Source organism: Trachemys scripta, chromosome 6 (assembly GCF_013100865.1).
Source record: "Trachemys scripta elegans isolate TJP31775 chromosome 6, CAS_Tse_1.0, whole genome shotgun sequence".
Lineage (NCBI taxonomy): Eukaryota > Metazoa > Chordata > Testudines > Emydidae > Trachemys > Trachemys scripta.
This window is the reverse complement of record NC_048303.1, coordinates 79,723,405-79,746,308: the sequence shown is the minus strand read 5'-3', so window position 1 is coordinate 79,746,308 and position 22,904 is coordinate 79,723,405. Positions and strand designations below refer to the sequence as shown.

The window sequence follows — 22,904 nt, the reverse complement described above, 5'->3', positions numbered from 1 at the left end:
AGGGAAATAAATATTATAGAATTATACAAATACTTAAGGATTATAAAGCACAGAAGCATTTTCTAAACCTTTTAAAAAACTGCATTAAAACCTTTACCTCACAGTACAGATTCATCACAATTAGCAGTGCTTTCTTTCCCACACATGTACACATTCTTTTTTAATCCCCTTTGTTACGTGTTGTTTTAAGTTGCTGGGGTAAGTGAGATAAGACTACAATCAAGATCCATATTCTGACCTCATCTACACAGTCGTTTGGAAGTCAGTGGAGTTCCTCTCCACTTAAAATTATGGACCTGAGAGCAGAATCAGACTTTAAGGTAGTTAATTTAAAATTACACCACTGAGTAAAGCAATCAGATTCTGCTCTCATTTATACAAATTTAAATCAAGAGGGACTCTATTGACTTTGATGGAATTACTGTCAATTTAAAATGATGTCACAGAGAGAAACTGACTCTCTAGAGTTAATTTTAATTTAAATTAGTGAATTGAGAGTAGAATTTGGCACAAAGTACAGATGGTTTTTCAAAGTTGTGCAATATTCTGATATAACAACATTTAAATTAAAAATCCAGTGTGGGAGTTTTATGTGTAAAGATCAGGAAAATGCACAGTAGTTTGATTTGCACTCACCAGTGCAGGTACATGCTCTTAGAGCTCTTGTGCATTTCAGTACTCCCACTTTTGAAAATGTGGCCCTTGATCATTGATGTGTGAACTGAGACCGTTTATTTCACTCAATTAAAAGGATGATTTTGACATGGTGTGAAGAACTTTTGAATATAAAATCTCCTCCAACATCTAAGCCTTGTTACATACGATACATTTTAAAGAAGATAATGGGCAATTAATGCAGCATATGCTTGAGTTAAAGGGGAAAATTTTATGCACATCAAAGCAGATATGTGAATTCAATAGGATGCCTTTTGCTAGGAGGTCTGTAAAACAGATAGTAGCGTGTGGCAATTATTTTTGTAAATCAGATAACTGGGTTAGCTGTCTTTTAGATCAAGGGAATGTCCAATACATTGACAGGAAAGATGTCATTTTTATCCAAACTATGACCAATTTTTGTTTAAAATAGAGTCCTGGTCTGAGGTTGTCAGGGTGCCAGGAAGCCATGTATGGAAAAAGTGATTGGTAAAGAGGGAACTCTTTTGGAGTGACAGGTAAATCTTTTATTCTCAGTTCTGACGCGGGCTTTGTTTGTCATGCAATGCCTGGGTAAACTGGACTTGATGAGTGGACAGAAAGAATAGTAAGGGTCTGATGGACATAAAAATCCCCACAGAAGTGATACAGAAAAATGTGCCAAAAGAGGAGGGCACAGTTTCCACTATAATATCCACTGGATATTTTTATGTATAGCAGCAACAGTAGGCATGAATACTGTTTAGTAGAGGCATCCCATGCCCAAACAAAGGCAAACGGCCATAACATCAGTACTCTAGAAGCAAATTCCTATATTGGCTTTTTTCTGGCAAGTGTCAAGCTGCACTGACAGTGAAGTCAGCAAGTAACCAGACCTGGTGTTCCAGCAACTCTCAATGACCTCAAGGGCAGGCAACCAAAAGAACCATCATAAGCCCAGGAGAAAGAAAAAGCAAATGACCATCTAATCAGTGGTGAAGATGTTCTGAGTGGCATGGATTAGAGGATGAGGGAACAAGAGCAGCTTTGAAAACAAGAGCAGCTGGTATCATAGATATTAGAGAATATTTTAGAAGCTAAGGGATATGGAGATCTAACAGGTGTCAGGTAATCATAATACTCTGATCCAGATCCAGCAGCTAGGATATAATGAACCTCAGTGGTACCAGTATTAGTCATTCTTCCATACCTGATGTAGTGGGCACTGTACAGTCATTTACATTCAGATTACTTTGCAATACAATAGCTAATATTGCTGAGAAGACAGCACAAGAGAACACTTTTGACAACCAAATATTTTCCCAATCTGGCAGCTTCTTACAGCAACAGCAATGCAAAAACTAGAGACATTGCCCATTGGCCCAGAACACTCTGGGGCCAGGTGCATCCTCTTTCTGCCGAGAATGAGAAAGGGGCCTTTATCAAGAGAAATTTTCCTCCCATTGTGAGACTATTTTTGATTGCCTCATAAAATAAAGCGAATACATTTCAGCAGTTTTAGCTGAGCTGTTTGTTCTTTGGATACAGAATGGTGTCTGGAGGACACAAAGCTAGATCTTCTCTAGAATAGTTTAGACTAGTGACATACTGAAGTACTAGGAGTGGTTAGGGGCCTTTTATTCCACAACATGTCCTTCAGATACGTGTCCTGGTTGGTTGAAGGCCAGCCAGGAAGAACTGGCTCCACTGTTGGAGGAACGTATAAATGCCTCTTTTAGGGAGGCAGGTTGATGGCTTCTCTTACGGAAGCCATTATGTAGGCTTTGCTTAAGAAACCAACCCTTAATGTTCACAATCTGCCTAACTATTAGCCAGTATAACATCCTCTATTAGCAACATTTTTATTATTATTTTTTCTTTTGTCTCTTTCTTGGTGGAACCTTTTTCTTTGGGTCTGAACTTGTCTGCCAGCATGACTGTCTGCATGGACACAGGGGAAATGTAAATTGCACCCTCTCTATACAAGTGAGGGTTAATCTCACCTGTTTCCTGTTGATACCTTAATCTTAGAAAAATTAGACTAACTCAGTACACTTCAGCAAAGTTTATCAGGAATATTGATGGAGAAGCTTTTTTCAGTGTACTGTAATCCTTTCTGTCCTGGGAGATGAGAAGGCTGACTCACAAACAAGTTAAAGTCCCATCTTAGTTTTGCACTTACTTTTAAAAAGATACTGCAAATTGTGTTTATCAGTATAGATCTTGTGTCCAGTGACATCTGTCTGAATGAGGAAAGGGCCTGATTCTGCCACTTGTATTTGCATTGAGTTCCATCTTAGTCGAATATGACTATTCACAGAGCAAGGTAATTCTCAGTGTAAGGACAGTGAAATGGGCCCAAAGTGAGCAAAGTGCCCATTTAGATGTCTGTCTAGTTTAGTATTAATCTCGCTTGATGTGATCTGAGAGACTACCCAAAGAAGAAAAATACCTGGAGAGACACAACACTTTAGAAAATAGTTAAACAGCAAGTTTCAGTGCAATGAATGAAATAGTGTATGATTTAAGCCTTCTTACTTTAAGAATACATGGTTATGGTGGTTGATAATAACTCTTTATTTAAGGTGAACACTATTATTTATGTTTAGGGTTTTTAGAACTGAATTTAAGGCTGAGATGTTCAAAGCTGATTAGGAGAATGGGAGTCAAAATTCTTTAGGCAACTTTGAACATCTCAGCTTGAAACTACTAGTTTAAAAGATGCTGTGAAACCCTTTGCTGAGCCAGATAGGACAGTGTATTATTATTCCAACCAAATTTTTCTAAATGATCCTTGTAGCACTGAATCTTTTTAAATGATACACCACTAATTTTGCTCTCGGCCTACATTTAAATAAGGCAGTGCATGCATGTCACCCACTGTGATGCCCTTGCACAATTCTTTTTCAAGTAAGCAGATGTTCAGCTTTTGCTGGAGCACCTCTCATTTTGAGGGAGGGCTTGTATTTTCTCCCATCTCCTGTTTTGTTTCTGGTGAGAGCCTCCTTTACTAGGAAGCCTCAGCTTCCAGAGTTGATACATTTGAGTTCAGAGGGTTAGCTAGTCTCCTGGATCCCATGCTAGAATGTCATAAACAGGGATGAGTCAAACCCAGTGTTTGAAGGGATGGTGTGCATACATATCCAAATGTAGGGCCTGTGCCTGAAAGATGCTGAGTCGATCCTGAATGAGGCCAAGCAGCCACAACACCAGTTGCAATCTGTGGGAGTTAAGGATGCATAGCACTATAAGGAGGTGCTCAGCATTGTGGCTATTTCTTTTGTTTGGGAATTAGGCTGAAAATCTCCAAGGTTAGCCTTTCTGGAAATTGAGTGTTCCTCTCCTACAGCATTCCAGTACTTCAGATTCTTCTCCTGCATGAACCCAGGAAGCACAGGGGTACATCAAACAATTTTCTTTAGAGTCAACCTTAATAAAAGATTTTGGGTGAAAGTTTGATTTGTATTTTATCCTTATTGGTTTGTCATAATGGCCTCAGGATTACAAGCCTGATCTCCTCTAAAAAGAGAATAAGCTCCATCTGGAAATGTGCTTCACTAACATATTTACTGCCACTGCATGACTGATCCTGAAAATAACCAGGGCATTGGATAGACAGTTATGGTTATTTTTAGTGTTTCTCCTTGAAAATGTACTGAGAAAGTTCTTGTTTAATTCCTAAACTGCTTTTCCCAATTCTGCAAGTTCATTTCACAGTTCACCCCGCTCTGCTGTAATGGCTTCTTTTTGTTTCTATGTTTAGCATCCCAGCTATGTTGTTTTATTTTCACTTTTTATGTGTTAGCATTTCTCTTTACTTGTATCTTTTTCAGTTGCTGCTTTTATTTCCTTTTCTGTACTACTGTACTTTACATTTTTGATAAATTGTGCCTAAACATAAGGCATAGAAAACAGCAGAGGACAAACTTCACTTTATACCAAAGTATGACCAGAAATCAAGTGGGTTCAAACATGGCAAACTAGGCATCATTAAGCATACTAGAAGGGGTGCAAAGAGGCATCCAGGATAAAATCTAGTCAGCAAGATTTCTTCTTGAGGGTTCTCAGGGAGCACACACCAGTGTGCCAACGACCCCACCCCTGAGAATGATGCAGTATACTTCCTTCTCTACATGTAGATGGCTCTGCTGGACAGTGCAATGATGGAACTGTGGTTCTACCTCTTTTCAAGCGACCAGTGGGCACAGGGGCATGAGAATGGAGACGGGACTATGCTTCCCCATGGAATGCTGATTAGCCCCTTAGTAAGCCACAGAAAAGCTCCTTGTATTGTCTCCTCCTATCATGTGCAACTTCATCTGGGCTATATCTGGTCCATGCAAAGTAATGCACATTGGAAAACATAATCCCAACTATACATATAAAATGGTGGGGTCTAAATTAGCTGTTACCACTCAAGAAAGAGATCTTGGAGTCACTGTGAATAATTCTCTGAAAACATCCACTCAATGTGATGGGGCAGTAAAAAAGCAAATAGAATGTTGGGAATCGTTAAGAAAGGGATAGCTAATAAGACAGAAGACATCATATTGCCTCTGTATAAATTCATGGTACACCAACGTCTTGAATACTGCGTGCAGATGTGGTCACTCCATCTCAAAAAAGATATATTGGAATTGGAAAAGGTTCAGAAAAGGGCAACAAAATGATTAGGGTTATGGAATGGCTGCTGTATGAGGAGAGGTTAATAAGACTGGGACTTTTCCACTTGGAAAAGAGATGACTAAGGGAGGATATGATAGAGATCTATAAAATCATGACTGGTGTGGAGAAAGTAAATAAGGAAGTGTTGTTTACTCCTTCTCATAACACAAGAACTGGGGGCTACCAAATGAAATTAATAGGCAGCAGGTTTAAAATAAACAGAAGGATGTCTCTTTTTTTCACACAATGCATAGTCAACCTGTGGAACTCCTTGTCAGAGGATGTTGTGAAGGCCAAGACTATAAAAGGGTTCAAAAAACAACTAGATAAATTCGTGGAGGATGGGTCCATCAATGGTTATTAGCCAGGATGGGCAGGAATGGTGTCCCTCGCCTCTGCCACAAGCTGGGAATGGGTGACTGGGGATGGATCACTTGATGATTACTTGTCCTGTTCATTCCCTCTGGGGCACCTGGCTTTGGTCACTGTTGGAAGACAGGATACTGGGCTAGATGGACCTTTGGTCTGACCCAGTATGGCCATTCTTATGTTTTTATGTTCATATTATTTTTGTATAGTTCTCTACAGTGTTCTGCCTCCAAGTGCTTGCTGTATCATAGAATTAATTGTATTAAACTAAACTTGGCTTGAAAAGTGTTCTCTGGGACTATAGTATATTATATATTCAGAGTCAACCTTGGGCAAACATTTATGTCTTTGTTATTTAAAATCTTAAAATATGAGTTTATGCCACAAATACTCACTATGGGTTTACATGAGATTTTGGATCAGGCCCAGTCAGCCTGAACTTGCTCTTTTTGAAGTCAGTGGTAGCTCTCCCTATGACTTTGACCAGAGCAAAATTGGGCCCCTAATTGTATATATATTCTCAGACTTTACAATACACATGTAATTATGCTCATTACATTATACACCTCTATCCCGATATAACGTGACCCGATATAACATGAATTCGGATATAACGCAGTAAAGCAGCGCTCCAGGGGAGGGGGGGAATGCATGCTCCGGCAGATCAAAGGAAGTTCGATATAACGCAGTTTCATCTATAACGTGGTAAGATTTTTTTGGCTCCCGAGGACAATGTTATATCTGGGTAGAGGTGTATAGTATTATTATTCCGTGTATGAAATTAACAATTTTAGAAAACATGTTTTTTTTCCTACAGTGGAACTGAATTCATAACAAAAAATGGACACAAGGTACCATAAAAATCCTTGCTTGCATATACAGTGAAACCCTGCTATACCGCGATGCTTGGGGTCCAAAAAATTACATCGCGCTAAATGCGGGGTTGCGGTATAGCGGGGTTTCAAGCCAGTCAGTGGTCCCCAAGGCGGTGCATTGATGTGCGCCGCCTAGTGCCCAGCAGGGGAGAGAAGCTGCGGCCCCACGCCTGCCGGGGACAGTGAGCACCGGCGCCCGCAGCCCTGTAGTTCTCTGTCTCTGACAGGCGCGGGGCCACGGCTTCTCTCCGGCTTGGAGAGAAGCCATGGCCCCGTGCCTGCCGGGGACGAGAGCTCCAGGGTTGCGGGCTCCTCCCTGCCCACGGTTCCACCCCTTTCTGCTCCTTCCCTGGGGTGCCACTCAGGGTCCCCTCCATTCCACACCCCCCCCCACTGCAGCTTCTCAACCCGTTTGCTACTTTATGTCCTCTCCACCTCCTACTGCGGCCCCAAGACCGGAGATGCCCTGTCCCCCCATCACAGCCTGAGGCCGCAGTGGGGAGTGAGTGCCCCCCCCCCAAGCTGTGAGGCTGCCTCCCGGGGCTGCAGTGGGAGGGGGGTCCCAGTGCTGGGCTTCCCCGCCACCCCCTGCGCTTCTGCCGGGGATGGGTTGGAGCGCTGGGGGCTTCCCCTGCCCCCTCCCCACCTTTTGCTGGGGACACCGTCAGGGAGGCGCGGGGGGCTCCCAGGTGACCACTGCTCCTGGGCACTTCAACAGCGCTCCGGCCGCTTTTTTTCTTTTTTCTTTTTTCTTTTTTTTTTGCCCTTTTTTTTTTTTTTTTTTTGCTTGGGGCAGCGGAGCCACCTTATGACCGCGTTACATCTGAATTCGCGTTATCGTGGGGTGCGTTATACCGGGGTTTCCCTGTACTGTAATTTAGTTCAATAATTCTTTAAGCATCAAGGTTGGCTGTTGGCGCTATGAACTGATTATATAACTGTGCTCCCCAATACAGGCTTTGTCAGTATTGTCAGCTTGATAGAATAAGAGTTAATAAACATTATTACTATTCTGTAATCATTGTGAACACACAACATCAGTTGGAGTCAATAGGAGTTCTGTGTGTGCAAGTAGAGGCAAATCCTATTCCTTTTCCACCCCATTTACTCAAGCTGTGCACTGGGTCTAGTATCAAACCCATTACACATCTCTGTGGTACTGGCATATTTGATATGCTTGTTTGATTGTCAATGCACAGGAAAATCTCATTCATGTGCAAGTATTGAGGAGTAGCCAGTCTACAGGACAGTCCATCAAAAATAACTCAAATGCTTTGCATTCAGCATTAACAAATCCCCATCAGGTCCTAATTTTGGAAGCTGGCAGAGTGGGTACCATGCATTGAAAATCAGTTTGTCTATAAGGGATCATCCTTCTATCCAAATGATGCAATTTGTGTCACAGATGAAATGTTTGCTGTCATAGAGGGCATCTTTCTGCTAGAGGCACTGGCTGCTTCATGGCAGCATAAGTATTCTCTAGGCAGGTGGCAAAAAGATGATTTAATAACCACTAAATAAGTGATTTGTTTTTTAAAAAGCAGAAGTAATATTTTAAACTAAATGTAAAAGGAAATGTAGGGCCCTACTCTCGCCCCACTGAAAAAAGATATAATCAAGGGGACATTCACTATGTGAGGCACAAATGCCAGGCAATTTTTCAATAACTTATTTTTCTTAAAGGACCTGATTAGGATGACACGATTTTCAAACCAACACCTGTCAAAGGGTTGTGGGAGATGGGAAGAGTCCAACAGTCATGGTCTTGTTGGGGAGGTGAAGATTCAAGTGGAAGAATTTTGGGATCAAAGGAGGGGGAAGGTTCTGCTCCTCTCTCTCCTCTCCCCAGCTTCAGCACAGAAGCACTAGGAGTGGCACTGAAGCAGCTTTATAAATGTCAAAACCAGTCCCATTTTTTATAACCCAAACTGGGACGCCAGGAGAGCGCTCAAAAAAATGGGAAATTCTTGTTTTTTTCAAGGTATCTACTCATCCTGTTGGGGGAGGGGCAGTGTTGTCAACTCTTCTGATATGTGCTATTTCTTTATAAATCCCCATCTCCTGGAGTCATCTGACTGCATGAGAATCTCAACTTTCACTTAAAATAAAAAGGAAGTTTCTAGCCCATGTGCTTGCAGAGGCCATTTAAGGATCTGGGGAAAAATCAGTACTTGGTCCTGCTAGTGAAGGCAGGGAGCTGGACTCGATGACCTTTCAAGGTCCCTTCCAGTTCTAGGAGATGGGATATCTCCATTAATTTCAAATTTCAAATTTCAAAAGCTTGACAATGTGAACGCAAAAGGCTCAAAGACCAGAAGGCAAATACAAAAGAAACCATTTTCTTTAACATATTATTTTTAAGCCAATTTCAAGGTTACCTTAAACCCATTCCTGCTCTTAATGATGTCAATGGCAAAGCTCCCATTGATATCAGTAAAGAGGAACTTTGGGTCCAAGATATGACTAGTGGTTCTAAGATAGGGTGACCAGATGTCCCGATTTTATAGGGACAGTCCCGATATTTGGGGCTTTTTCTTATATAGGCTCCTATTACTCCCCACCCCGTCTCAATTTTTCACACTTGCTGTCTGGTCACCCTATTCAAAGATCTCCTTTTATATAAGAGTCAGCATATAGTATGTCCTGTTCCCAGACCAAAACTTAATTAAATTGGAGTTATGTTTAAGAATCCACATCAGTATCTTAACTGATTTTTTTTTAAAGGCTTATAGGAACATTTACAGCTTAGAAACAACCACAAGAAATCCAAGCAATTCAAAGTTAAGGGCAAATGTAATGAAATTCAACTACTTTAAAATGTGAAAATGCACAGGAAGAGTACCCCTCAAACAAGATGATTTTTATCTCAAAGGTATGGAAGCAGAGTAAGTGTTGAGGCACTGGTGAAAATGGAACTTGCTGTAAGGGTTTTCAATAGACTTTCAGAATGTAACAAGCAGAGGTGCAAAGGACAGCATGCTGTGCAATAAGGAAAGTTTTCGGTACCCAAGAAAGGAGTATCTTAGAGTTTGAAGTACAATCAACGGCAGAGACAAATAAAAGACATTTGCAATAGAAGTTAGGTGATACTGGAGTCAGAAACAACAGCATAGTAGTTAAAGTGATCAAAGAGGATGGAAGTGGTCAGGAGCTATGTTGGGTCAAGAGTAAGATCTCTATCTACCACATAATGAAGGTAGCTTTATTGCCAGTGAGAGCAGGGAAACCAGACTTGGGCAGGCGGGGGTGGGGGGGAGGGGTGAAGGGGACTGCAGGCTGTGAGGTGGGTGGAGAAGCCTTGGGTGAAGTCTGCAGACATACTGCCTTAGCCTTTCATACATAATGCTGTCAGCCCCCCAAGGAAAGCCCAGTATGCTACACGAAATGTATTGAGGATTCTATGGAGCTCTCTCTTTCCCCTGAATCAGTACTGAACTATGTTCCAGCATGATGTTAAGGGGCATTGTGAGGAAGTGCCATCTGTTGGATGAGAGAGAAAATCGAACTCTTGACCACTTGTGATCATTAAGGATCCCAGGGATTTTGTGTAATAAATAGAAAAATTAGTCATTCTAGTTTGCATGGCTGAGTTTCAATTACTCTCCTAAACTGCATATTATTAAACAGCTACTATGTTCTTCAACTTCTGGATAATTTTCCCTTTTTCCTTTATTGTGAATAAAAACTCACTTTTATAGTAGACCGTGAAAACAAAGGTAATCCTGAACGAAATTAACAATATAATCTAAATGCCTAGGCACAGGAAAGTTATTAGCAATCATATGTCATGTGTCAAAAATATGAAGATGAGAATTGACTGATATTTGAAATCCATCATACTTGTTAAAAATACTATAAAAATGTAAGGTTTTGCTTTCAAAGTGGAAAAAAATAAGTATGGATTTATAGCACCTCTTAACGACCCCAATTTACAACAAATTTATAACCGCATCAGAAATAGTATTAAAGAATTCTATGGACTAGATATTAACCTCAATCCACACACAACTCACAGATATAGATATCTAATGGCTAGAAATATTTGGACGTTGTTATCTTTGTGTGTTATAAATGTTATATTGCGGGTGCTCTGTTGCATGCTAATCTTACTACACTTTTTCTGTCCATAGATCAAGAGCAGTCTATGGACTTTAATGTATTAACCAGGTTGTTCTGAGGTGAGGCCAGAGTGATGTGTAATATCTGTATAGTTCATGTTGGTCCAGATCCTCAGCTGGTGTCTGCTGAAGTAGCTTTATTGATTTCAACAGAGCTATTAATTTACACTAGCTGAGGATCTGGCTCCTTTTACTTACAAATAGCAAAGTGCTGTCACTTCTGTTTCTTTAATTAACTGTCACACCAGTTCACTACAGAACAGAGGCTAATGCAGAGCAGGTATGAAACTTGCACAGCTGGATCAGCTAGTCTTGAAACTGCCACCAAGTATATATTCTCCTTTATAAGCACGCTTAACTCCTTTTAGTATTAATGGGTATTATATAAGGAGAAAATATACACCTAGTTGTTAGACCAAAATTGGAGTTTGCAGATTAGCTAATTTTGCTTGAAAGAATATTAACTAGGCCAAAATCCTACATATACTGACTTATCATTTAGAGTACAAAGGAATTCCTCAAAATCAGTATCTAATTTGTTTGGAAGAGCAATATAGGAGGCAGTTGTGCATAAAATATTTCAGGAAAAAGTTGTACACTAATGCTGTTCAATTTTCTCTTCAATATGTAATCAGATAATTGTGAAAGTTAAAGGTGTAAAAGATCTATTGAATGATGTTTTTGCAAAAATAGGCTTATCCCTGTCAGCATATATTCATTTTGTCCAGTCTAGTTTTAAATGTTCCAAACTGTAAGGGTTCCCACTACTTCCTTGGAAGACAATTGCAGCATGCTACATCTTGTTGGTAGGAAGTTTTTTTTTTTTTTTTTTAAATGATATTCAGCCTACATCTTCCTTTCTTAATTTCATCCTATTACTCCCAGCTGTATCCTTGTGCGTTACACTAAATTCCTCTACACTCTTGTTTTTCACGCTATTCAAATATTTACAGATTTTATCAAGCAAAGCCCCACTTTATTGCCAGTTAGCCATGTTTTTAATATTCCCTCACAATTCAGTTCCTTTACTCCTGAGATTATGGTTGCAAGAATAGACTAACTTGCTGTCCCCAGGTTTCTTTCAGCATTATTGTTTCTTCTCCTTACTGATTTTCATATTATTTGTATTCTGGTAGCATCTATAGGTGCCAGTCCTGTTGTGTGGTTATTATATAAACATATCACAAAAAGATGGTCCCTAAGTAGAAGAGGCAATAGGTGGACATAATGGATGTCATAATGGGGAGGGAACACAGACATAGCTTCCCTGTAACTTCTTCCAAATTAGTCTTATCTGTGACTAATTAATGTGCCACTAAACTCTAGTATAATTTATGTTTTGTATTTCTGCTTTTTGGATGTGTATATGATCTCAGTCTGTGTGGAAAGACCTACTTCCCTGATGTTATGCTGTTTGCCATATGGCAGGGGTACAGCAACACTGACTGCCTTACTGACAACTTTGCCAGCCACCCGTGGTGGCACCTAATTTGCTTATATATTTACATTTTAAAAAAATTTAAACTAACCATAATATTTGTGTATACGTCTATCTTCTTTGTTAGATTATTGTCACAGTTACAGCGCAAGTTGTACCTTAGACCCCTTTGCTGTCCTGCTTAAGCTCAGACCTCTGGTAACAGGCTTCATTTCCTTCACCTCTCATCCTGTGATTCAGTCACTCTTAGACTGGATCTTAGGGCTGCAGTCCCCTATTTCCCAACTGTGTTAACCTAACAGACCTAACTGTATTTGGCAGCTGCAAGAAATTTTCTTGCAGAGCCTGTGACCAGCAGCTGATTAAAGTGATTCACAATAGCTTTTTCAAAATCAATGTATTGTTTGTTCACCCAAACAATATAACAAGCGAGCAAAGAGTTTAAAATAACAAAAGGCCTATAAGCCTGGGTCTTTTCCTTCCCTTGCACATTTTGGTAAGTGCCACTTAGCCCAAGTACCCCCACTTCTGGGCTGAAGGGGCGGGGGCGGACTGCCATGCTGCAGTTTCTCTATCCTAGTGTCTCTACCTGCAGTGTCTGCCCTGATTAGCTGCTGCTCACTTGCAAACTCCTTCCCCTCCCTGGCAGGGGTTTTTACAGTTCAGTTTCCTTTGGATTTTAGGCCCCAGCCTGGAAATATAAGCCTGTTAATCTTAAGGGAGCAAGGCCCGGGGTGGGTAGGCACTTTCCAATTAATAGCCCACTCATTTTTTTCTTAAGGACTTTTGAATTATTTTTCCTGCTTCACCCCCCTCACCCCCAATATCTTATTTATAATTATTGGCCTGTTGGGAAACAAAACAATACTGACTACTGAATTAACCCAGTCTAGTCACATGTTCCAATAGACAACCCCATCTAGCTCTGCATTATCTTAATAGCTAGGTCACACATTTATAAAATTGTTACAGATTAACTCTGTTCTCCACAATAATCGATACTCCTTGTTGTCTGGGTGACCATAAGTAAAACACCACGCTTGATAGCTTGGTCCTCACTATGCTGTTTCATAGGTAGGGCAGTTTAGGGGTCATGGACTGCAGCTAGCTCTAAAGTCACACATCATGTATTCCTGCCCTCTGTTATGGTACTTTTTTCTCCTTCTCACTTTGGCCCAAATACTTTCCCCTGTGAAAAGACTGATAGGATTATGACACACTTACTCATGCTGACTAGTGCCTAATGCCATGAGTAGATCATTGAAATAAATGGGACTACTTGTGGATTAAGGTACTACTCCATGTGAGTAAGAGTGCCAGAATCCGTCCCTAAGTAAATGGACTTTGCACAGTATAGTTCACTGGGGATTGGGGAAGACGGATCTTCTCTGGCTCTCCTCCATATTTGCCTGTGCACCTCTGCATGGAGTTCTGGTCTGGTGTATCTACATTGTTATGCATCCCCTGGCCATTCCCTCACACCTCTCCTAGCCTGTCCTGGGATTGCCCATTACCCCCACTCCACATTAGTCTGGATGGAATCTTGGTGGGGTGCCAAGCAATGATTTCAAGGGAAACACACTGGCCTTCTACTGTGGTTTAGGAGGAGGGGTGAGATTTGTGCCATAATCAATTTCTCTTAGTTGCTACTGGATTGTTGATCCTACCACTGTGTTTGAATCCCAGAAAGAAAGGCAAGTCAGTTATGTAGGAAACCACTATACAAGGAACAACTCCAGAGAGAGAAGTTGTCTAGAGCTTTGCATGTGTGTTTTTGTACCAGTGCATATCTATGTGCCATTATATCAAACATTTAAAAATTGTCCCTTGACCTGAATATTCCCAGCAATTCTTGAAGAAGAATTCAGGCAAACCGAAGAAACTCTCACTGAACTCTATCAAAGTTACTATATCACCTTGCAAACTCATGTCTAATTTGTGATTCTCTGCTATAGTTATGAATAAATGGATTATAAATATTAAAGAGGCCTATAAGGATTCTTGCTGTTGTAACTGAGAAATCTTCAGCTTTTGTTTAACGGAGCTTCTTATTTTTGTGTGCTTTAACAATCTTCATTTCATCTTCTAAAAAATTAAGAACTAATGCTATGTCCCTGAGGTCAGTCCTAGTATTCTGTCTTCAGCCATTCACAGTGCAGCTGTGCAGAGTATGTAGCTGTCTCTTGGTTAAACTATGTGGCTTTTGAGTGTCCACCAGCTGCAGTGAGAAATGGAAAGGTCTGTGAGATTGTTACATCTATGGACAGATAAACATCTAAATGCAGAAAGGCAATGCACTGGTGACATTATGTGAGTAACCAATCAAATCTCAATAGGGTATTTCACAGAAACTGTTATAAGAAACTTCCTGTTTCAAATATTATCTACATTAAACTTATGCATTTACTCATATAGGAAAGCCTATCCAGAATGTAATTTTCATGGCTTTCCACGCTATCCAGGTTATAGAAGGTTAAGGATACTGGATCCACACTGGACCAACTTATTCAGGGGAAATATTAGCTTGCTGGAGAGAAGTGGCTGTAGAGCTGCCTGGGAGGAGAAGAGACCTCATGTGAATGAGCTCCTTGTCTCTTGTACTTTTCACCTCCTAACCTGTGAGTGGCCTGTCTTCCTCATTCTGTGACCATGAAATCCTTGGGAGTTTCCACAGATCTGAGTCATAATTGAATGGGGAGACAGATCATCACATCTTGGCCTAAAGAATGAGACATAATTTTTGCCTGGGAAGAGGGTTTTCACTGCCCCAGTCTCCTTTGTATAGTATTAATATTCCTCATTCTTTCCTGGCTATACTTCTGGATGGAGCTGTCACTGAGAAGATCTAGAGCCAGACCCTCATCTGATATAAATTGGCATAGCTCTGTTAAAGTCAGTGGAGCTATATGAATATTCAGTAGCTGAGAATCTGGCCTGTAATCCTGCAACCAATTCATAATTCTTCCCTGCCTCACTGGTGCTCCCTCACACTACTGGGGGAGATACATAGGGCTTAACTTTAACTCAAAGCCACATTCCTCCATGGATGGCATGTGAGGGACTCTTCAAGAGGAATTCTGGTAGACATTCCCATAATTCACCCTTGCCCCAGCTCTGACACCCCAAGAGAAGGTTTAGCATATGCTAATTTCCATGCCCAGCATCTGTGCTAACTAGTCCTGAGGGAGGTGGCAGGGGCACTGCCTTTTGGGGAGTCCTGTGCCACAGATGAGGTTTAGCTCTGCACAGTACCTACTTTCTCTAGCCATTCAATGACTGGCTCTTGCACAGCTACACAAAGCTGGGGGGAAGGCTTCTTGCACCCTCTTTTCTCTTTGCACACATGCACTGGGCCAGTCACAGTCTGATCCTAAGTATTCACTGGGAGGTTGCAAGAGGAAAGACAAACCAAAGAGCATTCAGTGCATCCTTCAACACCATTCCCCTGAGCTCAGTTGACATATGATATTTGAGCCAGCTGGAATTCATGACTCTGTGCTGGGAATGGGGCTGCCACAGGCCCTTTTCTAATACTTAATGTGCATGATAAAAATGCTATACAAGGGCTAGGTAATATTATTCCAAGGTCAGTGCCCGGGTGGAAGTACCCCTTTAGAAGTAGCATATAGCTGCATAGCCCGAGAGCTTCTGCTTCTGAAGCCTGTTTGATGGCTCTTGTGAGTTGCTCTCCTTCCAGAGCAAGAAGAATGTTTCCTTTCTCACCTCCTTTGAAAGATGCTTCTTGATGGAATGATATAGGTTTAAATATAACTTTAAATATTCCCTCCACCCTGCAAAAAGCCCAACAAGCTAGCAAAGTCTTGTTTCGTTTGTAGGTATAGCAGAAGGGATGAGTCCTGGTTCTGAACTTACTGTACATACTCGTTCATAAGCTGAATTTTTTTAGTAAAAAAGGGAAGCACCAGAGAAGGGGGTCGGCTTATGAACGGATATAGAGAGGGAGAGGTGGGACACAGCCACTCTTCCCAACAGAGGGAGCAAGGAGAGGCAGCAGAGCCAGAAGGGAAGAGGCAGGGCCAGAGTCTCTCCGCTTCTGGCCACGCTGCTCTCCCCCCAGCCTACGAAACAGCTGCAGCTCCAGGGCTGGCAGGCTGCCATTCAGCCCCGCCCCCCAGAGCAGGCTGTGGCCACGCTGGCTGGCCCGCCGGAGCACACTGCGGCCATACCGCCCGGCCCAGCCTGCTGGAACATGCTGCGGCCACGCTGCCCAGTGTGGCCCGCCGGAGCAGGCTGCAGCCGCGCTGCCCAGCTTGCCAGAGCAGCTCCAGCCAGGCCAGAGACATCCTCCCCTGGTCCTCCCCAGATAAGGCAGGTGGGAAGGGATGGGATGGGGAAAGTGTGGGGGTCCCGGGCTAGAGGTGGGGTCATGTGGGAGTGGTAACAGGGGTTACTCCCCTGACTCCTAGCTTCTCCCCACCCCAAAAATTTCCCCACCCATTGCTGTCCCAGACTGTCAGGGTAAGCAGCTGGTGCGCCGGGACACTTTGTTTACTTGGGTTTACCTCTGTGCCTGCGGACGCTCGAGGTAAACAAACGATCTCAGCACACCAGCGGCTTATCCTGATGGCTCAGGAGCCAAAGTTTGCTGACTCCTGAATTACAGGGTCGGCTTATGAACGGGTCGTAAAAATTTTCCATTTTTACTTATCCATCTTGGGAGGGTCGGCTCATAAATGAACCGGCTTATAATCGAGTATATACGGTAGTTTCCTTTCGATTCATACTTTTTTCCTTCATTTGAATTCCAACTCAGTCTTTTGTTTTATGTTGGGCTTTAACCACACTAGAGAAAGTGACCTGGAGAATCTCCCATTCTTCAATTTTTATGTTTAAAATGCACCTATTACTAAATTGTATTAAACACCATGTACTTCATTTTCTAAAAAGAAACCAATTCAGTGACTAATTTAGAGTAGGAACTATACTGTGATTGTACAGCCAATCACTTCCTTTGCCAACAACAGTACTCATCTTCACAGCATATAGCATCTTCACTGAAAGGAGATCTCTCTTTTATAAGATACTAAAATCAAACAGGTAAGATCTGACTAAATCCTGGGAAAATTACCAGAGATGAATTTTCATAGAGATGGGGTTTCATAAATTCAGAATACTGACTCCTGTCTTATAGCTAAAAGTCTTACGAGCTAAGAAATGTCAGTAACTGAAATACTGCAGCACTAATAGATTTGTTTATTAATTCTGTGTGTTATCTGAAATTTCTGATGGATACCAAGAAAATACTGCCTTTATTTTTATTTAATTTTAGAACACCTTTATTGATTTTAAAACAGTAACATGGTAATGGCAAATGCAAAATAAATAAAACAAGTTGCAGTTACTTTCATCAAATAATTCTGTCACTATTCTGTATCTATGGCAATTATATGAGAGAATATATAGCAGATATTTGCTGTGTTCTGGATGTGTTTTAGTAGCCAGGTGACATTTGGACATGTTTAGCTTTTCCTGAGCCACTGTGAAAGTTATCACTTAAACATGCCTATGTGAAATCCACTGCTTTGGGATTATATGTTTTTAGTTTTTGCTGAACCTAATCTGGCAGAATTGGTTTACCTAGGTTCATATTTCTTGAAGTTTACTTGGAGTTTTCAGGTCCATATGAACACAGGAATTCCAAATGAACCTTCCAGTGAAACATGTCAGTTTAATAAGAGAGTATATGTGCGGGGGCTCAATGGCCCCAGAATAAAGTAAAGAGCGTTTCACAAATAGCAGCAGAACAAAAGGACCATTTCCCAGTGCTTGTGGAAAAGGGCACTCTACCTGATCTATACTTAGAGATATTTCTTATGCCAGAAGATCGCACAAGGCAGATGGCTGATAGTGTCTGCTGGATGAAAGAGTCCAGGCAGATTGAGAGAAGGTTCTGGGTCTGCCCATGTCTTTAATAATGTTCCCCAAACCTTTGTGAATTCCAAGGTCATGTGAAATCCCAAACCATGTACGTTTCAGCTGGTTTGTTTCAAAGAGAGAGTTCTTGCCTTCCTTTTTGACCCTTGGCTTTGGTTCCTAATGCCGATCCTGACCACTAGACTAGACTGCTCACATCCCGGTCAGCTGACACTCTATCCCAGGGGTTGACAACCTTTCAGAAGTGGTGTGCCAAGTTTTCATTTATTCACTCTAATTTAAGGTTTCGTGTGCCAGTAATACACTTTAATGTTTTTAGAAGGTCTCGTTCTATAAGTCTATAATATATAACTAAACTATTGTTGTATGTAAAGTAAATAAGGTTTTTAAAATGTTTAAGAAGCTTCATTTAAAATTAAATTAAAATGCAGAGCACCCCGGACAGGTGGCCAGGACCCGGGCAGTGTGAGTGCCACTGAAAATCACCTTGCGTGCCTCCTTCGGCACGCATGCCATAGGTTGCCTATCCCTGCTCTAGCCACTCCAGTTGAAACTCCTTTTGTCTTAGATGGGGCCGTGTGATTAACCTAGCCTTAGTTAGTTAATTAAAGGGTGAGTTCAAAGCAACTGAGAGGTCTCCGATTCATCCAGTCATTAGTACCTCTCAGTTTAACAGTACAAGGCAGCAAAAGGAAACTAGGGCTTTCGGGGTGGGCTGTAACTTGAGAAATCCTTGGTGAAATTACCCAAAATTTGGATGTCTAGCACTCCCCCGTGAGGCACATCAAATTTCATAGCAGTCCAGTTAACCATTTGGATTTTAGAGCACGTGCAAGAGTTGGGTTTTAAAGCATATAAAATGGTGGGAATGGGAAACCCTCTAGCTGTTTTTCTGTATTGGTACAAGTGCAATATAAAAAAAGTATATTTTCTTAAATACTGTTTTCAGCTGTAATAATTTGTCAACCTTTATATAAAAGCGGAATTGCACAAAATTAATGAAAGTTACAACACATATTACCTAGGTGTGTTTTGGAAGCTATGTTGAGGAAGGTTTTAGGCACATGGTCTGGTATGTTTTCTTGGGTAATACAGAAGACAGTGTTCTGAAATGAAAGACTGCAGAAATAAAGCTGTGCACAGGAAGATGCAGCCTTAAATGCTGATTATGCCCTGTGGTATCCTTTCCCTCTCAATTGTTTTACCTTCTACAAAGTTATATATTCATTAATCTTTTAATAACTTGCATTCCAAAGCTTCTAAGAATGATGTATTTAAACAGCTAGTACAATGATATGTAATTTAATTGCCCACAATGGTAGATGAAATTATTTGCAGCTTGTTTCACATATTTTGCTTGGTTTTGATTATGTTGACATAATCCCCTATGTTGCCTGAGAGATTTCTTTAAAAGTCTTGAACTTTTGTTTGAATTAGAAAGCTGATGAATTTGGGCCTTCATTTCCTTCTGATGAGCAGACATGATACCAGTCCTTACAGTCAATTAAATTACTTTTCCCCTTCTTTGCAAAAGAAAAGACAAGAAAAGGAGGCATCTATCTCCTTCTTAATTAATGATTTTTTTTATATTTACTTGTATACAGTGATATTATCTGTTCACTGCAAAATACTAAGCAGCATTTCCTCCGGTTCTTGTTTCTTAGACTCCAAGTACCCAATAGAAATGCAGCGTGTATAATGATTTTTCTTTGCAGTAGAGACAAGTTAAACTGGGCGAATAAGAGTTTTTTTTGTTGAAAACAGGACTGAGCACACGTAGTTCCAGGACCCAGCCGGGGTGCTAGAACAATCTGTATAGTGGGGGTGCCGAGAGCCATTGAACCAAACTGTAAACCCTGTATATGATGGAAAGCACTTCAAGTCAGGGGGTGCAGAAGCACCCCCTGCACCCCTAGTTCCTGCAGCTATGGGCCCAGTATACTATCTGGCCTGATCTACAGACGCACATGTGCTTAACTTTATGTAGGTGAGTCGTTCTGTTTCAGTAGAACTATTCCTGGGCATGTTTGCGGGACTGACTCCATTGGGTGTTGCTCTTGTTCCCCTGATCCAGCAAAGCACTTATACACAAACTTACCTTTAAGCATGGGATTTATCCCATTTACAGTTCTTTGGTATCCTCATTTGCTTAAAGTTGAATATGTGCATATGTACTTTGCAGGGTCATGGTCATGCAGTGACTGGAGAGTTGAGCCATAGTTTGTATGAGTATATAGTGGTATTTCATTTAACTTGTACTGGGATGGAACTGAAAGTGTAACATTTTGTATCTGAAACTAATACCATGGTTCAAAAAGTGATATAAGGACTAGTTTAAATGTTTAATTGGAAAACTTCATTACATTTCAATAAGGTAAATTATGATATATACAACATAAATGGTTGAGTGTATTAAAGTTAAACTTATAAAATGTATCTTATGGTGTATCAGCAGCTAATTTAGATTTTTGGAGAGCAGGTGTAAATAAATCCTTCATTCCTATTCTAAGATGTATGGCCCCAGTTTGGCAAAGTATACAAACAAGTGCTTAAGTCATCCCTCTTCATCAAAGCACTTCAGCACATGCTCTAGTCTTCTTAGTGGGACTTAAGCACATGCCTGAAGTTAATGACTTATGTACGGACTTTGCTGAATAGGGATGGCCTGCTGAAGAAGGGCCTTGAGAAATAAGTGAGCTTCTGTATTCTGCAACTGTTGTAGACCCTTTTATCAATTTCAAGCAAAACCCAATTAGGAACACATGACAATAGCATACCCTGGATAAAATAGAGAGATAAATGGCTGGTGAGATGTGTATCAGAGAGAAGCAGGTGGACCTTCTGGTTAAGAAATATAAAGCAATAAGCATTCTTGACCGTTATTGCATCACTGGCCTCCATTCTGAGAAAGGTAGTCAAGGGTGACCCGCAAATTCAGGCAGTCTCAAAAGTAACAGCTGTACTTCCTGAATAATAAGCATGCACAAGCCACCAGCTAGATTCTCAAAATATTTTCTTCTGCCCACAAGCTGCACCTCTATCTTGTTTGAGTTGAGTCTTAACTAGCTGTTTCTCATTCAGATAATAAAATGCCTAGATAGATGGTCCATAATGGATTTATTTAAAAGGAACCTAATGGTGTTGTGTCATCGGCACTTAAGGGAGAACAGACAGCAGCAAATTTATATTTTTAGTGATACTTAAAGTAACAGTTGCTTAAGCGTTTGTTGAACAAAGTTCCAAGATATTTTTCTTCTTTTTCCTTTAGTAGAAAATTGCTTTTACAAATTGTACTGTATGTTCTTTGACTGCATAATGAATTTAAATAAGATTACATATATATGGATATAAAAACATACTTGCTAGGCAGAATATTGAGTGGTCCCTATAATTTTTCCATATACAAAAAATCCCTTTGGACTTTGATACCAGAAATCTATTCAGACAGCTAAAATAAAAAGCCATAATTTATATCCGTTGTTTTTACTGGAAAAAAATTTTTTAATCGTTCTAGAATCTTGGTCTTTATGAAGTTCACCCTACATTTCCATATCTAGATATGCTGAAGGCAGTGTCTGTTGTAACCAGCATATTGTATTTGCATTTAGTACTGACTTTCACTGAGACTTAGGCTTCTAAATCACTTAGGCATTCTTGAGCAGCGTGGTGCGGCCCCTGACCATGCGCCCCAGAGCAGGTTCATACCGCACCCCGGTGCCTCAGCTGGAGCGCCAGAGCAGGGCCGAGCCAAATGGTGCCTCAGCTGGTGCGCCGGAGCAGGGCCGAGCCACATGGTGCGGCTCCTGACTTGGCGCCCCAGCTGGAGCTCGCAGGCCGGTTTAAAATGGCTCGCGGGCCGGATCCGACACATGGGCCGTAGTTTGCCCACCCCTGCCCTAGGTCCTTGCATGATTGTCCTACCTAACAGCCTGCTAATTATGGTCTGCTTATTTTGGTGCCTGTAGGCAGAGACAAGGGTCACTCAAGGGTCTTTGGCTGAACCAGCTCTTGGAAGAGTCCATTGCTGGCTGTCTTACCTCTGTTAGTTCTATTTAGTTAAGTAGACTTATATCTGACACCTTCTGGGGACTTTTCTCATTCCTCTGACAAGTCTGTAACTCACTGTTTTGGGAGTGTGGTTTGTTTTTGATGCTATTACTCTTCTTTTACTCTTCTTTGTATTTAGTTTAATCATATAAACAGTTGAAATAAATATTATGATTTGTTCCTGGAAATTCTTATTAGTGCTAATGGGTGTTCATCCAATTTTTCAGTTTCAAGCATTTTTAATGTAAAATAGTTACAGCTTTGTTTTAGATAATTATTTTTAAGAAATGAAATTTTGCCCTTCAACACTTCAGAATAGTTATAAATCCTAGTGTGTTTATTCTAACACAAAATTCTTTATAACAAGCAAATAATGGATTCTATTCATGTGTTTGGCTTATATTTGTCTGCTGTAGCCTGTTATAACTAAAACAACTATGTCTGTGGATCAGAGACCACTCGAGACAATCTGGTGCTCCAGCAGTTCGGCGCCACCCCCAGTCCAGAGAGCCTATATTGTGCGACAGAGTGTGATGACAGCTACAGCAGTCACCAGCAGTGTGGGAGGTTGAGTGTGGAGGGTGTCTGGGAGAAGCAGGGGGTGCATGATGGGTGCTTGCAGGAGACTGGGGGGATTGTGTGGGAGGTGGGGGTATTTGGAGGAAGCATGTGGTGCATGGTGGGTGCCTATAGGAGGCTGGGGGGGGTGGGGAGGGTTGTGTGGGAGGTGGAGAAGCAGAGTTATCCCTGATTCACTCTCACCTCCTCCCCTGCACACATCCCTGTCAGGAGCAATTACCAGGTGCCCAGCTGCCCCTGCCTCATAGCTGCTGAGCCCAGAAAAATTGGAGGCACGTCCCATTG

At 41.3% G+C, this 22,904-nt stretch overlaps 1 protein-coding gene across 3 annotated transcripts in view; it reads left to right on the top strand.

The window, feature by feature from the left end:
- Positions 1 to 22,904, top strand: part of SYK (spleen associated tyrosine kinase) — a 74,598-nt gene that overhangs the window by 4,457 nt on the left and 47,237 nt on the right. Inside the window, exon 1 of one of the 3 annotated variants that reach the window (XM_034773859.1) lies at positions 1,152 to 1,172. The exons of the other annotated variants lie outside the window; for them this stretch is intronic. The gene's annotated coding sequence lies outside the window, so the exon portion shown is untranslated. Of the gene's footprint in view, positions 1 to 1,151; positions 1,173 to 22,904 lie in introns of those variants that run through there. 3 annotated transcript variants of the gene reach the window in all.